Source organism: Panthera uncia, chromosome X, assembly GCF_023721935.1.
Source record: "Panthera uncia isolate 11264 chromosome X, Puncia_PCG_1.0, whole genome shotgun sequence".
Classification (NCBI taxonomy): domain Eukaryota; kingdom Metazoa; phylum Chordata; class Mammalia; order Carnivora; family Felidae; genus Panthera; species Panthera uncia.
Window position 1 is genome coordinate 68,536,159 of NC_064817.1, and position 15,013 is coordinate 68,551,171.

Sequence of the window (15,013 nt, forward strand, 5' to 3'; positions counted from 1 at the left end):
ATTAAGACTGATGAATGGATAAAGAAGATGTGGTATATATACACAATGGAATATTACTCATCCATCAAAAAGAATGAAAACTTGCCATTTGCGATGATGTAGATGGAGCTAGAGTGTATTATGCTAAGTGAAATAAGTCAATAAGAGAAAGACAAATACCATATGATTTCACTCATATGTGGAATGTAAGAAACAAAACAGATGAACATATGGGAAGGGGAAAAAGAGAGAAGGAAACAAACCACAAGAGACTCTTAACAATAGAGGACAAACTGAGGGTTGATGGAGGGAGGTAAGTGGGAGATGGGCTAGATGCGTGATTGTTGTTAAGGAGGGAACTTGTGATTAGCACTAGGTGTTGCATATAAGTGATGAATCACTGAATTCTACTCCTAAAACCAATATCGCACTGTATATGAAATACAAACTAAAATTTAAAGAAATAAAAAATAATAGAGGCATATTAAAAATGCAGAAAATGCCATGACAATGGAGATGGGGACGTTATTGATCCTGACTTGGGATATTCAAACAGTTTCCCCAAAATGGCTTTAGAACTGATTCCTGACGCATGGGTAGAATTTCTTTCTAGGCAGAATTGGAAAGAGAGGGCATTCCAAGGAGAAAGAAGAGGACAGAGAAAGTACAAATGTATGGAAATAATTTACATGTTCTGGAGAGACTGAGTAATTTGGTGTGGTTGAGCTGTAGAGTAGATGCACGGGGAACTGGCTAAAGATCCTGGGGAAGTTGGGAAAATATATTGGAGTGAAGAAGAGACTAGAGGCTGGGAAATTATCTAGGAGATTGCTGTAGTGCTCTGAGAAAGAGATTTTGAAGACTTGGTAGTGGCAGTGGGAATGGAGAAGGTTTTGTTTGAGAGCCATCCCAGAAGTAACACTGACAGGATTTGGTGAATGAATGTAAACCTAGAGGGAGCCTTGTAAGTAAAGAGAATTAACCTTTTTAAGTCTTGTGACTCAGAACTATATACAGTGACTTGTACATAGAAGGGGGTTATTAAATCATTGCCTAATTGGATTGCTTAAAGCTCCTCACTAGAAGATGTTAATATCATCATAAAGATAAGGCCTTATTTTCTTGTATCCACAGCTGCCATTCCAGTAACTTTTAAGAGTATTAAATTCGCTATTAAATGATTTTTAGTGTCTCCAAGAGCAAAAAAAAACAATTCTATTTTTCAAGTAAAAATATAAAGAATTTATAGATTGGCTTCTTTGTTATTGAGGACAGGGAAGAATAAGGATATTCAGAAATTTGCTACTTATTATCATGTGAACAGAACTAGATTGATGTTTATCCTTTCAATATATACCTGGTAAAAGGATTTGCTAGACAGATTTATAGTATTTTAAACTAAAACATTACATTTGCAAAACTTTTGATTGCCCTAGGTAGTTCTCAAAAAAGCCCTCTGAAGTTGACAGAATATATATTACTATATTCATGTTGTAACTGAAGACACTGAAACTGGAAGAAGAAAAAATAACTTCTCTAAGTATGACAGCTAGTCAATCTTAGTGTCAAGAATTCCTTTCATTTCTGATTTCAGTTTCTCAGCAAGACCCAGGAATATGTATTTTTATCAAGGTCTTTGGGTTATTCTTCAGCAGATAGTACTTAAGAATCATACACTTATAAACTAACTGGAGTTGGGAAATGAGAATGGAGTAGAGGAGAGGTGTTATCTAAAAGGAAAGTAAGTGTCTAAGGTGTTATAATGGGATTATGGAGGAGGGTGGGATAAAGTCCAAGAAAGGTAGGGAAACAGTCACATTTATAAGCCCTTAATCTAATTCCTGGGTTTAGAAATGAGGAGCATTGTTCTTGTGATGGTTGTTGCTGCTGTTGTTTTTGCTGGCGTTTTATTATTATTTTAAAAAATTTTAAAGTTTAAATTGAGAGAGAGACACACACAAACAGAGCACAAGTTGGGAAGGGGCATAGAGAGAGGGAGACAGAATCCAAAGCAGGCTCCAGGCTCTGAGCTGTCAGCACAGAGCCTGATGCAGAGCTCAAACCCACAAACCAACTGTGAGAGCATGACCTGAGCCAAAGTCAGAAGTTCAACCGACTGAGCCACCTAGGCACCCCATTATTTTATTAATTATTAATTATTATTATTGGCTTTTTTAAGTAGATGGGGAGTTAAGCACACGTGGAGCAAATTCAAGTTACTTCTTAAAAGTGTTTGCCTTGTCTTACCAAGACCTAATGGTGAATATGTGTCCATGACTTCTTTGAATGTCAGTATGCATTTCTTTCATTAAAATAAAAGTTCCAAGAAGGTAGGATTTTTGTTTGCTTTGTTCAATGTTGTCTTCCCAGAACTTAGAATTGTTTCTGCCACAGACTAGATATACCAGAAGCCTTTGTTGAATCAAATTTCTTGTAGAAAGACATGTCTAAATTCATACATTTGTTGTTGTTAAGCAAGGATACTTTTCTGTAATTGAAGTCTCAAGAGGTTAAGATATGTGACATAAACATGATAGTTTTTTGGTTATGTTGATGTTTGTAGGACTGCCACAAGTACTTCCCAGGACTGGACCAAGCAGTTTCTAAAGACCTGATCTCAGTAGTAGTTGGGTCTATTAGAAATAGAATGATTACTTCAGGTACTTATACATTAAATAGGCCTTTGTGGGCTGGCCTAGGGACATTATATTTTGAATGAGTTGTTTCAATTAACTTAAAATTTAGGAAAGGGGTAAATTGGAATACAAGGTATTATTTTGACATAATCAAAAAACTGTTCACACCTTAGCAATGGTTAATTTACACTGAAATTTCAAAGCATCAAAGAAATACTTTTCAGATTGGATTTAAAGCAATACATGATAAGAGTACAGTTAGAATAATTTGCTGCCTAGCACAAGTCCAACAATATAATAAAAGGTAATGAGAATTAGAAGTAACTAAAAATGAGGAATAATTTATAATTTCCGAGGCACTTTTACATGCCTTATTTCATTGGATTCTTGAAATAATGCCTATTTTATAGCAAGGAAACCAAAGCTTACAGAAAATAAGTGACTTATCCAGGGGTACCTGGCTGGTAGTAGTTGTGTTCCACTTCTATAAAGTACATTTCTCCAAATGTATGCACACACACACACACACACAAAATGAGTTTTGAGGGTTTTAAAGAATCCTCCTTCCCAAATGAGAGGAAAATCTATTTTCAAATGTCTATGAAATCTAAATCGGTTTCTTAATGGCAGCATTTACAATCTTTAGCCTGCAAAATGCTAATTTGTATTCTGTTTTCACATATCTAAGTGGAAAAGACAATAGACAAAATTTTCTAATTATTTCTGATCATAGAACATTTTTCTTTTCACAAAGCCTTTCCTGAAATTGGTGTCTCTCAGAATTTACTTCAGGAAATGCTATTTCAGGACCTTGTTCTCAGCTGTCAAAGTCAAAAAGCATTGTCATAGTAGTGTAACTGCTAGAGTTATTTGACTTTTACTATAAGAATCTTGAAGATAGAAGTTTTCAAGTTCCAAAAAAAGTCCTTAATGCAATGATTGTCTTTAAACAAAACCAAGAAGCTGAGGTAGGCATCTGGGGGGGCAGGAATTATATCCTGAGTGCTCCTCAAATTGTATTATGTAAACGACTACCTATTCCATATACCTGAAGGGAAACCCTATGTAGTTGACCTTGATAAAGAAACAAGGCTTTTGCATGAGGATATGACACATATTGTAGTATATTTTTTCTTTTCCTCCTTATTAATAAGAAAGGCAATTTATAAATGATTTATGCTTTTACTTATAATAAAAACAGAACTATATATTTCTAGCCCTTGGATACTTTAAATCAATTATTTGAAAATGATTTGAAAGCGACTGGAATGATAGCTTTGGGGAATAGGGAATAAGTTTTCTTTTTGGAGGCTATTTTATTTCATTCATTTTAACAACTCAATTCAATAAATGGGTTTGCTGAGTGAATGAAAAAAAAAATCCATGAATGAATAAATGCCACCTGTGTATAATGTTCCATCTGAACAAGGAATTTTGAAGACAGCTAAGAGGTGGTTCTTTATCTTCAAAAGTTTGTAATGGAGTTATGAGCTCTTATCTGTTGCCTACTCCAAATAAATAGCTTTCATGCTTTACAAAGTGTTTTTACATTTATTCTCTCATTGAACCTTCATAAAACTCTGGTATGTAAAATCAGACTTTTCCCTCATTTTATATGGAGGGAAAATGACTTGCCTGGGGTTCTATTGTAGAAAGATTAGTGTCAGCTGTCATCTATGTGTTGAAAGGCAAATTCTAATCAATCCTTTGCTGGCAAGCTATTCCTTATGAACCACGCCTGTTTTATCAATCTGTTTAGTAAGGATTCCATATGAATTTGAACTCCTTGGTATATACATTTAACTCGTTCTTAAGTTGTTTTCACTGGGACATGTTCCAAAAGGAAGAAGCTAGACTCGTTTTTTAAACCTTCTCTTAGTGTTTTGTTGGCACATGCTGAAGAATGCACTTCACTGAGAATCTTTGGGACCAGATGATGGTTGTGTCTGAGGTCTGTTTGGTACTTTCCCTCCTTGTATTGGCTGTCTCCATGAACATTTTTGGTAAAGTACATACTGCATTTGTAAAATATAAAATTATTTGCACACTTGTCTTCTCAAAATACAAATATATGCATTCCACTTACCAGGAAGGCATCAGGAAAAACACCAGAAGCTAGACAAGAGAAGACCCAATTCAAGTTATGGCTCCAGAATTTACAAACATGTAGCCATGACAAAGTCATTTAGCCTTGCTAAATCTCTTTCCTCACTTATAAAGTGACAGGGTTACTTTTCTTTGTCTATCTATAGCTTGGTATTTACAAAACTACTGGGCAGACAATGTCTTTGTAGAGGACTTTGAACTTCTACCAGGAAAAGCATTATAAAAATGTAGCTTTTATTATCATCATGCAGCCATTATAGCTGGTACAATTGGTTTTGTTAAGCATTGAAGATCAGGGTTCATGGATTATAGTGTCAATTTTGTCATAAACTTCCTATTTGACTGTGAACACCCAACTTCACACTTTTGTTCCTGAATTTACCTTCTGTAAAATACAGATAGTAATATTTAACTGCATCATACAGGATGTTATGAAACTTTCCTTTTTCAATATTCTCAAGTATAAAGAAACAACAATTATTAGCACTACTTTATTCTGACTGGCATCTTTGTAGGACAGTCTTAGCATATATGAATAAATTAGAGAGGTAAATTCTTCTTTCTAGTATATAGTTAAAAATTTTTGCATATATCTTTGTCCTATATTCCCTCCTTAAACTGTTATGGAACCAGGCTGGAATGCTGGTGGAAAAACCAAGCAGCACTCAGAGATCTTGGTGGATTGGAGATTTATTTAACACCACCGGGCTCAGAGGAGACCGTTTCTCCAAAGATCTGAGTGCTGAATGCAAGTGGGAAGGGTAATTTATAGTTGCCAGCTTCCATATCTGTGGGGGTTTTCACGTGTGTGGCAAACAGGGCAAGAAGAACCCGGAAGAGGAGTCTCTAAGCTAGAGACTAGAGATTGTTTTAGTCCCATCGGCCTTCTTATGGTGTAAAATTTTATTCATTTTCTTAACATTCTCCCCTTTTATGCTTTTTAAAAAATCTTTTATTAGGCATCACTTTTTAGCTCTAGGGGTTGGTACCCTTGGAGGGCTAGGATATGTGCAGCAGTTTGGCGAGCAGCAGTATTTTCAATAAAACGTACCAGGGTATTTAGTATATAGGGGCCAATGGTCACAAGTAAAATTATGGAAAGAAGGGACCCTGCCGGGGAAAGGAGCCAGAATGCCCAGTCTGTGAGATCCCATCCTCTCCATTAACTGATATTTTCCTGTTGTCTACGTTGAACTCTTTCCTTGAGTTACTTAACCTTAGTCCTGACTATTCCTGATTTGCTTACAAAATAGCAACATTCCTCCCCCAGAGAGATACAAGTCTCTCCTTTTTCTGAAGTGAGGAGGTCGAGGGCTCGCCTATTTTGGAGGGACACTGCTGCCAGGGAGTTTATTTGGCTTTGTCAGGTTACCAGGGAGTCTGCCATCCAGTCCATGTCCAGTTTGTTGATGCAGTCTCTATTAGCCCAACAGCAAGAAGCAAGATCAGGGCTATGACACCAGTAAGGGGCAAAGGCTGGCAGAGTTGCATCCAAACCCCTGGGTTCGGTCCATATGTTGATTCCTCAAGCTTCTGCCGTGAGCAAGCCAGCCAGCTTCTGGGGTGTGGCTGGAGCAGGGCAGGAGATGTCAGGGGCCAGTGTCTTTTTGAGGGTCAGTTTAAGCAGGTTGACTGGATCTGGATCACTTTGCCAGGTTGAGGGTTCCTCTGAGTTGGCCTTCTTAACTCTGGAGTGATGGACCCATGGGGTGATACCTGAAACTGAATCCTCTATTTGGTGGTATATCTGTAAAGTCCACCTCCAAGTTTTTGAAAGGGGTGGGTTTCTGTTAACTGTCAGATCAGGTTTAGGGGAAGATATGGTTTGCATATTTAGAGATCCATCCTGTTTTCCAGTTGTTTAAATAATCTTATGCCCATGAGGTCTTATTATTATCCCCCCAGAATAATAAGCACAGAAGATTATCTATACATGAAATACTGTGACAATTTTTTCTGAAGTTTACCTCAAGTTGTCTAGTTTAGGCAAACAACAAACATTTAAAGGCGATCATAACTAGAATTTACCATCCATAACGGTGCATTGTTGAAACATAGTTTTTCTCTCTAAACCCCACCCCCCCCTTTCCTGAGATAGCCAAATTGAGACCAATGCATTTGTAGAACAAGTCCAGTCTTAACAAACCTGGCCTAATTATTTACATAAGCTCAGCAAGAATAGCGATTGATTGAGGCACCTGGGTGGCTCAGTTGGTTGGGCAGTTGGGCATCTGACTTCAGCTCAGGTCATGATGTCACAGCTTGTGAGTTCCAGCCCCGCATTGGGCTCTGTGCTGACAGCCCAGAGCCTGGAGCCTGCTTCAGATTCTGTGTCTCCCTCTCTCTCTGCCCCTCCCCCACTCATGCTCTGTCTCTCTCCTTCAGAAATAAACATTGAAAAAAATTTAAAAAAGAATAGAGATTGATCATGAGGCTTATTTATTTATTTATTCTGTGAGCTTTTATTTTATTTTTTTAATATGAAATTTATTGTCAAATTGGTTTCCAAAGAACACCCAGTCTCATCTCAACAGGTGCCCTCCTCAATGCCCATCACCCACTTCCCCTCCCTCCCACCCCCCATCAACCCTCAGTTTATTCTCAGTTTTTAAGAGTCCATGAAGATCTTTTAAAGTCTGCTTTGCTGGAACCTTTTATAAGGAATCTCTGGGTTGAACTTTTAGCAGCCTCTCCAGGCAAGAAGCCAAGCCAAATACTTGCCATCAGGCAGGCCTGCAATACCTGTAGAATTGGGTGAATTCCTCTTCATGAGGTCCCCAAGATATCCTGAGGTTCCTGCACCTGCCAGGAAGTGACCTTCTTTACTCACCTGGTGAGGCTGCTGGGAACTCTGTAGGCAAGGTATCAGGCCAACATTTCCAACGGGCTTAATGGTTCCATGTTTCATAAAGCCAATCTTAGTTCCTTAAAGCTGTCTGGTCATATCTGAGTTTATGAATGCCACTCTCAAATATGACATTCCAGTCAAAGCCTTGGTAAAACCAATATTTGAATGGTGACCTGTCACAAGATGAACAGATTCTTATTGAACTTATGCAAACAATTGTAATTGCTATGAAAGAAAGAATACTCACTGAGAGTTTTTGAATTTCAGGGCAGTTATGTAGAGAGAAAAGATAAATGCTTCAGTTTACAAATAAATACGTTATGACATTTCTGTATATTATAGATATCTTAAGAGAGAGTTTCCTTAATCTGGAAGAGCAAACATTAGAGAACCAGCAATATTTTCAACAAGAATCACAAAACTATAATGTTCCTCAGTTCATTTAATCCCATGTTCCTAATTCTTGTTCAGTTTGAATGCAGCTTTTTAGTTCTGGAAATTCTTACCCATTTTAGTATTAATCTTAAAGATGTCGGGAGATCTCGCGGTCTGTGAGTTCGAGCCCCGCGTCAGGCTCTGGGCTGATGGCTCGGAGCCTGGAGCCTGTTTCCGATTCTGTGTCTCCCTCTCTCTCTGCCCCTCCCCCGTTCATGCTCTGTCTCTCTCTGTCCCAAAAATAAATAAAAAACGTTGAAAAAAAAAATTAAAAAAAAAAATAAAAAAAATAAAAAAAAGATGTCGAATACCTGCATTTGTCCCCAGAGTCGTTTTATAAATCTCCTTGAAGAAGAAACATGTTTTGTGAGAGAATAAGAACAATATAAATGATAAAATCTCAGAAATAGACATTTTTAAAGATCTGATGAGAGTTCATTATGATGCAATTGACAAAGAAATTCGGTTATTTCTGTGACACATAACACTTCAAGTAATCAGAATATTAAGTGATGACCTTATACCAAAACATTAAAACTTTAGGAATTGCATATATATTTGGGCAGTTACAGCATTTACCTGTGCAATACAACCTAAGGTTTACCATTGTATGACAGTGCCTTTCCAAGTAACTTAGCATCCCAAATAAAAAGGCCTAATTGGTCAAAAAGACTTCATTTACCATTTAAATCCTGGGAAGTTTGTTAAAACCTTAGGAAGTTATAAGTACATCCTAAATAGGATTACAGATCATTACAAATCTTAAAACTTTATTTATTCAACCAAGGTGGCAATAAAAGATCCTATAGGTGAATGTATAGCATTATATAGTTGTCACCAAAACCTAGCTCCTTTAACATTGAGAAATTTTAGCTAGTAATCAAAGACCTGATAAAGATGAAACCTAAAACTTTGGTTTTCCTGGAAGACAAACCTTTGTTAGCATTGTCTTATCAAGAGCAGATCAACAATGCAAGAACACTTTGACATTTGAGCAGAGAGAAAAGCAGAATTTCAACCTTATACCAGTGTACTTTTAAAATTCCATTCATCTCAACCTTAGTCCATCCTGAGCACACATAAAATTCCTTTCCAAAGATTTCTCTTCATGAGCCTTCTACAACTTTCCTTTGCCTTCAAACTTTGTCCCAAAGCCATTTCTCTCCAAATAACCAGTCTCATTTAAGATAAAATTACTTTCTTCTACCCTCAACAAAAATGTATTTCCATTCCTTATATCTTTCTTACATACCTCCTACTTTCCTACGTACAGGGTTGCTTTCCTTATTTCTATCAGTCTTAAGTACACTTAGCAGAATTTTAACTCTTAGGAAACCTTAGTCTCCAATTGAGGAGTTAGTAACCAACTGAGAGGTGTTTACACCAGATTTTCTTTAGATGGTAAATTCATGAACCAATTAAGTACAAAGCATGTTTTCCAGTAGGTCCAAATAGCCTTAATTTCTCTGCAATAAGAAGTTAAAAACACAAACCTGTGTTCAGTAATCAAAGCTTTAGCACTCCATCCTATTTTGAAAAGACCTACATGTCCAAGGGGGTGCACTTTACTCCTTGACCTTGAGGATGGGAGGAGCCAATGGTGCCCGAGGCACTGAGGAGGGTATAGGAACCAGTTATGTAGACCACACCCAAGTTGGTGCAGAAACAACAGGGAGAGGGGAAGGCAGAAGAGGCAAGGTGCCAGTAGAAGTCAGAGAAGGAAAACCTAATTCAAAACCTTTACTCAGACAGAGGAGCAGACACCATGTTGTTTTTCCACCAAAGTGGAAATATGGAGTCCACATCAGGCCAGAGAAGACCGGGAATTTCCCTGAAACAAATGAAGTTTCAGCAACTGCTTGGGAACATTCCTTAAAGTCCCCATCCCGAGGTAGACTAACCACAGTTGGCTCCAATTACAGCTGTTAACCTGGGAAATGAGGGGGAATCCCTCACATCTATTAGGCAGAAGAAGAGGGAGAGAAAGTCAGTGTCTCTTTCAGTCTGATTCTATATCAGCCAGACCAATAAGGTCCCCTTCTCGAGATTCCTCCTCCTGGTTTCGGCTGGGTTTCTGGGACTTTCCCTGGTTGGGACGTTTATTATTTTAATGTCTTTTTTCCTTGCAGTAGGCTCACTGACCCCTTGCTAAGGAGGTTCTGGGCCTCCCCCCCTTTTGTCGTGGTTCTTTTGTGCCCCTGGAGCAAACAGTGTGTAAACCTCACATAGTCTCTTATAATAATCCCTGGGGGAATCCCCTTGCTGCTGGGAATATTTATGGGCTTCTCAGCCCCTGTTCTGATCCCCTGGAGGAGAGCCTCTTGGTACCTGCAGGTGTGGACCGGCATCTGGAGAGCTCCTGCACCTGGCCAAGGGTGCAATCTGGCTGCTGATTCTTGTGGGGGAGGGTTCTCCGGTCTGGTCTGGGAGAGGAGACAAGGGCGACAGCGGTGGAGAGACAGACTGGGGGAGGAGTTTCAAGCTCAGGGTCAGGGGGGAGGGAGCCCGGTGAGTCATAAGGTGGCAGAAAGACAGGATCTTCCTCCCAGTCTCCTGCAAACACTAGGGGAGAGGTGGGTTGCTTCTTTGGCTTCCTGGGTGAGTCTCCGGATAAAGCAGCTAAAACCTTTGCCTGGCTCTGCTTGCTATGGATGAATCACACCCAAGGCGGATGATTTTGGGCAATTTCAAGCCAGAAGTCGATGTATGGAAATTGATCAGGGTGACCTTGGTCTCTGGAGACAACATGCCAGATGCAGTGGACCATTGGGACATCTAAGTTTCCCTCAAAGGGCCCTCCTAAACCAAAAGTGGGCTGTTCTAACTCACATAGGGTCCTTAACGTGCTGGGGGTTATCTTAATTCCATAGTCTCCCAAAAAACCCTTCTTTGGTCTGTCCCAACCCCATAATATTCCCGTGAGGCAGAGTCGCATAGACAGAGGGATAGGGGTGCCCCCTCTAATGAGGAGATGAGTCAGATACCTGTCTGGCTGTGTCCCAAAGGAACTTAGGTGACGCTTAGCTGTAGCGGTCTCAGCTTTGTGACTTACGATCAGAAACTATTCCAATGCCGCCATACGCTGTGTGGCATTCACCACAGAATCACAGATGGGCTCACTCAGACTCCATGGGCTTTTGGGGACCTTAAGGGTGCCTGCCTGTGGAGCCACAGAATTGAACTTGGCAGGCAAGCTAGACCGAGTTGCACACTCACACTCACATACACACCAGAGGTTATTACATTCCCTCCCATAGAATTCCTACCTGTGAGACTTCTGAGGTCTCCGGGGAGTGATCAGGTCCCCCTTCCACTCTTGTGAGTGGGCCTGACTAGATTGGTCCCCAGCCTTACCGGTTCTGACCTCAGGTCCATGTCCTCACCTGCCAAGTTTCCTCCAGTCCGGCGGGAACGGCAGAGCTGGGCTGGCCTGAGGCAACCCAGTGGGAGACTGCTGAAATTCAGGCAGGGCACACCTTCTCCCTTGCAATTCCTCCTTCTGTCACCGCCTCACCATTCTTCCAAACCGGTGGCAACATATGGGCCAGCGTGTTTGGGCTTCCCTGTCAGGGAACCAAATATACTACGGAACCAGGCTGAAATGCTGGCGGAAAAACCAAGTGGCACTCGGAGATCTTGGTGGATTGGAGATTTATTTAACACCAGTGGGCTCAGAGGAGACTGTTTCTCCAAAGATCTGAGTGCAGAATGCAAGTGGGAAAGGTAATTTATAGTTGTCAGCTTCCATATCTGTGGGGTTTTCGCTCGTGCGGCAAACAGGGCAAGAAGAACCCAGAAGAGGGGTCTCTAAGCTAGAGACCAGAGCTTGTTTTAGTCCCATTGGCCATCTTATGGTGTAAAATTTTATTCCTTTTCCCAAAACAACTAATATTTACTGAACTCCACCCGTGTGCCAGGAATTGAATTTAGTGCTGAGAGTTCAAAAGTGGCACTTCCCTGTACCTGCTTTAGGAGGTTTAGAAGTAGAGATCATAAGTTTCTTCAACTGAGTCCTGCTGCTGCTTCAGGTACAGTGCAAGAAAGCAGGATGCTGACAGGGTCCAACAAAGCATGACAGTTGAAACTATTAATGATGATGTCTACTATTTCATAGGAATGAGGCTTGAGGTGCTTACTGGGTCTTAGTTTCTACTATTCATCCATTACCTAGCTATGTGACTTTGGGCACATCAGCTCTACTCCTTGGCATCTCAGTTTTCTCATCTGCAGTCTTTAAGACATCATTTATTTTAGGGTTTCTGTCTTTCAGCTACAGGCAAGACAACAGTTTGTAAAGACAAGGGAGTTTGTTTCTTATGATTAACTTCATTAGCCAATCAAGATTGGAAAAGAATGTCTGGGATGAATGGTCCCTTATGGACCTTTGAATGAATAACACCTTTCATGGTGTGTGTAAAGGGAAATGATGAGTTTGTTGATCCAATGTAGCCCACTATAAATACAAACTTCAAGCCAAGTTTGTTGTTTTCTTGGATTACATTTCCTTAATTTACAGGATCAATCAAAATTGGAGTTTACCTTGAGGTTAATGATATGTACAGTGTTAAGTGAAGGCAGAAATGAAATATTTTATTTTTCAGAGGGCTTTATGTGATTTACTCTATCTTTGTAGTAGGCAGATTTGTCTTGCTCAGAATATCCTTATTGTTTGTACTCCTTGGAGTCCTAAGAAAAATCATGCATAATTTCAATTTCAGTGCAGATAACACAAGCTTCCTAAAAGTTTCAACTTAGAATTTATGTTTCTTTCTCCCTGCTTGACTTGAGTGGCAGGAGGCTTAAGGGGGTAGGGCCATGTCTCCTTCCACTTGTGTATCATGGCCCAGCAACTTGATGCTTTAGGCATTATTTAAAAATCCAATGTATTCAAACTTTGGCTTCTGAGAGCAGTAGAATCCGTACAAACAAATAATAGAGTGAAAAATACAGAATTTTCATTAAGGAAAAGACTATACTGTGTCCTTTTAAATCAGTATTCAGAAGTTAATCTCAGCATTCACAACCTACTATGTGCTTTAGCTTTGTGCTCATGAAGAAAAAGGAACAAAAAAGTTGATAGTTCTTCTTTCAAATATTATTGTGGCATAAAGAAATAAGTTTAATATATGCCAACAGTGAGCTCCACTAACATTTAACTAATTAAATTTAACTAATTTAATGCTAGTCTCATTAATTTAATACAAGTCTCTTTGAGCCCTGCATAATTGCTGCCAAGAAAGATAGTGCAACTCAGTGAAGAACAGTTTGTGCAGAGCCACCCCAAATTCGTCTGGTTTACTAGAGTAACACAACTGTTAAATTTTCTAGTTTTATTTTTCTTCACAGTATTGGTTCACTCATGAAGATAAAAAAAAAAAAAAAAAAAGGAGGGGCTCTTTAAAAATACCCATGCATGATTACTATCTAGATTTTCCTTGAATTGCTTGTTACTTCATGTTCACAAAAGCTATTTTATATTTAAATGCATGAACTTTTGCATTTAGAATGTGTCTAATTTTTCTCAGTTGTGGTTATATCCTTTTAAGAATGATAATTTTAAAACCTCCTTCTTTTAACCTTGTGATACTTTAATTAAAAAAAAAACTTAAAAAGCAAAGGAATGAATTAGTAGTAGCTTTATTGTTGTTAGTCTATGGATTTTGACTCTGCAAACTTCTGTTCAGGATTCCTTTGATAGAGAATTAATTTAAAAGAAAATAAAAGAAAGACAAGAAATGCTGACATCAGCTCAAAAGTTTTTTGCTGACCTTTAGTTAACAAAGCTCTAAATGGCTACTAGTCTTCCACCTGCAATCAAGTGTAATAAACCTTTGCAGCAGAAGTCAAATTCTAGGAGAAAAAAGTTGGAAGCACACACTTACACCATAAAACCTTATTTATTGCAACCATCAGTCTTCTAAGATGTGCTCCACAATGGGATTTGGTAAAGCCATTACAAGGTGCCATATGAGTTCCATTTGCCTACAGTAAATAGAATGTCAGAAATGTCAGGGGGAAATAAATATCGGGCTGGTTAAAAGGGAGCAGAGATGGCTCAAAGCATCATTGAGAGGATTGATTTATCTGGCATGCTGTAATGACTGCAGATGTGGATCTGTTATTCTAGATGAGCAATGAATTTGATGAGCTGATAACATACGGCCAGAGAGCCTGGCTTTAATTACTGATGAGGAATTTATTTGTGAAGCACTATGATTTACGGAGGGTTTGTTCTGTTATTGACAGGTGACCTTGGGGCTTTTCTCTTCTGATGAATCCCCGAAAAGGAGCTTTTAAAAGAAATAATCAAACGAAAAGTATTTTATCTGTGCTTAGAACACAATGAAGTCATTTGAGATACATTGTTGGGGTGGAAGCTACATTCTTGCTACACACAAAAAGTTCGCTGTTCTGGTTATTTGCTGCTTATAAATTACTGCTGATTTTTACTCAAGTATATTTTTATGTTTTTCCTCTAAAGTAAGCCTTAATTCTGAGACTAGATGTTGGTATTTATTAGTGTGCTTCTGTCAAGTCAGTTTGAAAAGTAGTTAACTAATTTTCTTTTTCAAACCTTTTATTGTATTTCTTGTTTTACTTCTGAAGAGCTGGCGGGCATTGGCACTGCAATTTTTTTGTGTGAGTATTGTAATGTTTTCTGCAAAAAGTATTATACAGTCTACAATGAAAATCTTAGCATAAATAGGCTGAGGCTTTTATATCTGCATTTGTTTGCATGTATAGAACAATAACTAAACTACTTTATACTATTATATTATACTATTATATTATACTATTATAATAATACTATTATATTTTATTTATACTGGATTTTATTAACTAATATCTGTCTTCTGTATTTCGGATGAGGGGATTTTATCATTAAGGACAAATGTGACTTATTTATTTATTTATTTATTTATTTATATGAAATTTATTGTCAAATTGGTTTCCATAAAACACCCAGTGCTCATCCCAACAGGTGCCCTCCTCAATGCCCATCACCCAC

At 38.6% G+C, this 15,013-nt stretch overlaps 1 protein-coding gene across 1 annotated transcript in view; it reads left to right on the forward strand.

Annotated features, from left to right (window-relative positions):
* The window catches only part of DACH2 (dachshund family transcription factor 2), a 772,461-nt gene that overhangs the window by 47,776 nt on the left and 709,672 nt on the right, over positions 1 to 15,013 (forward strand). The gene's annotated exons all lie outside the window — the stretch shown is intronic.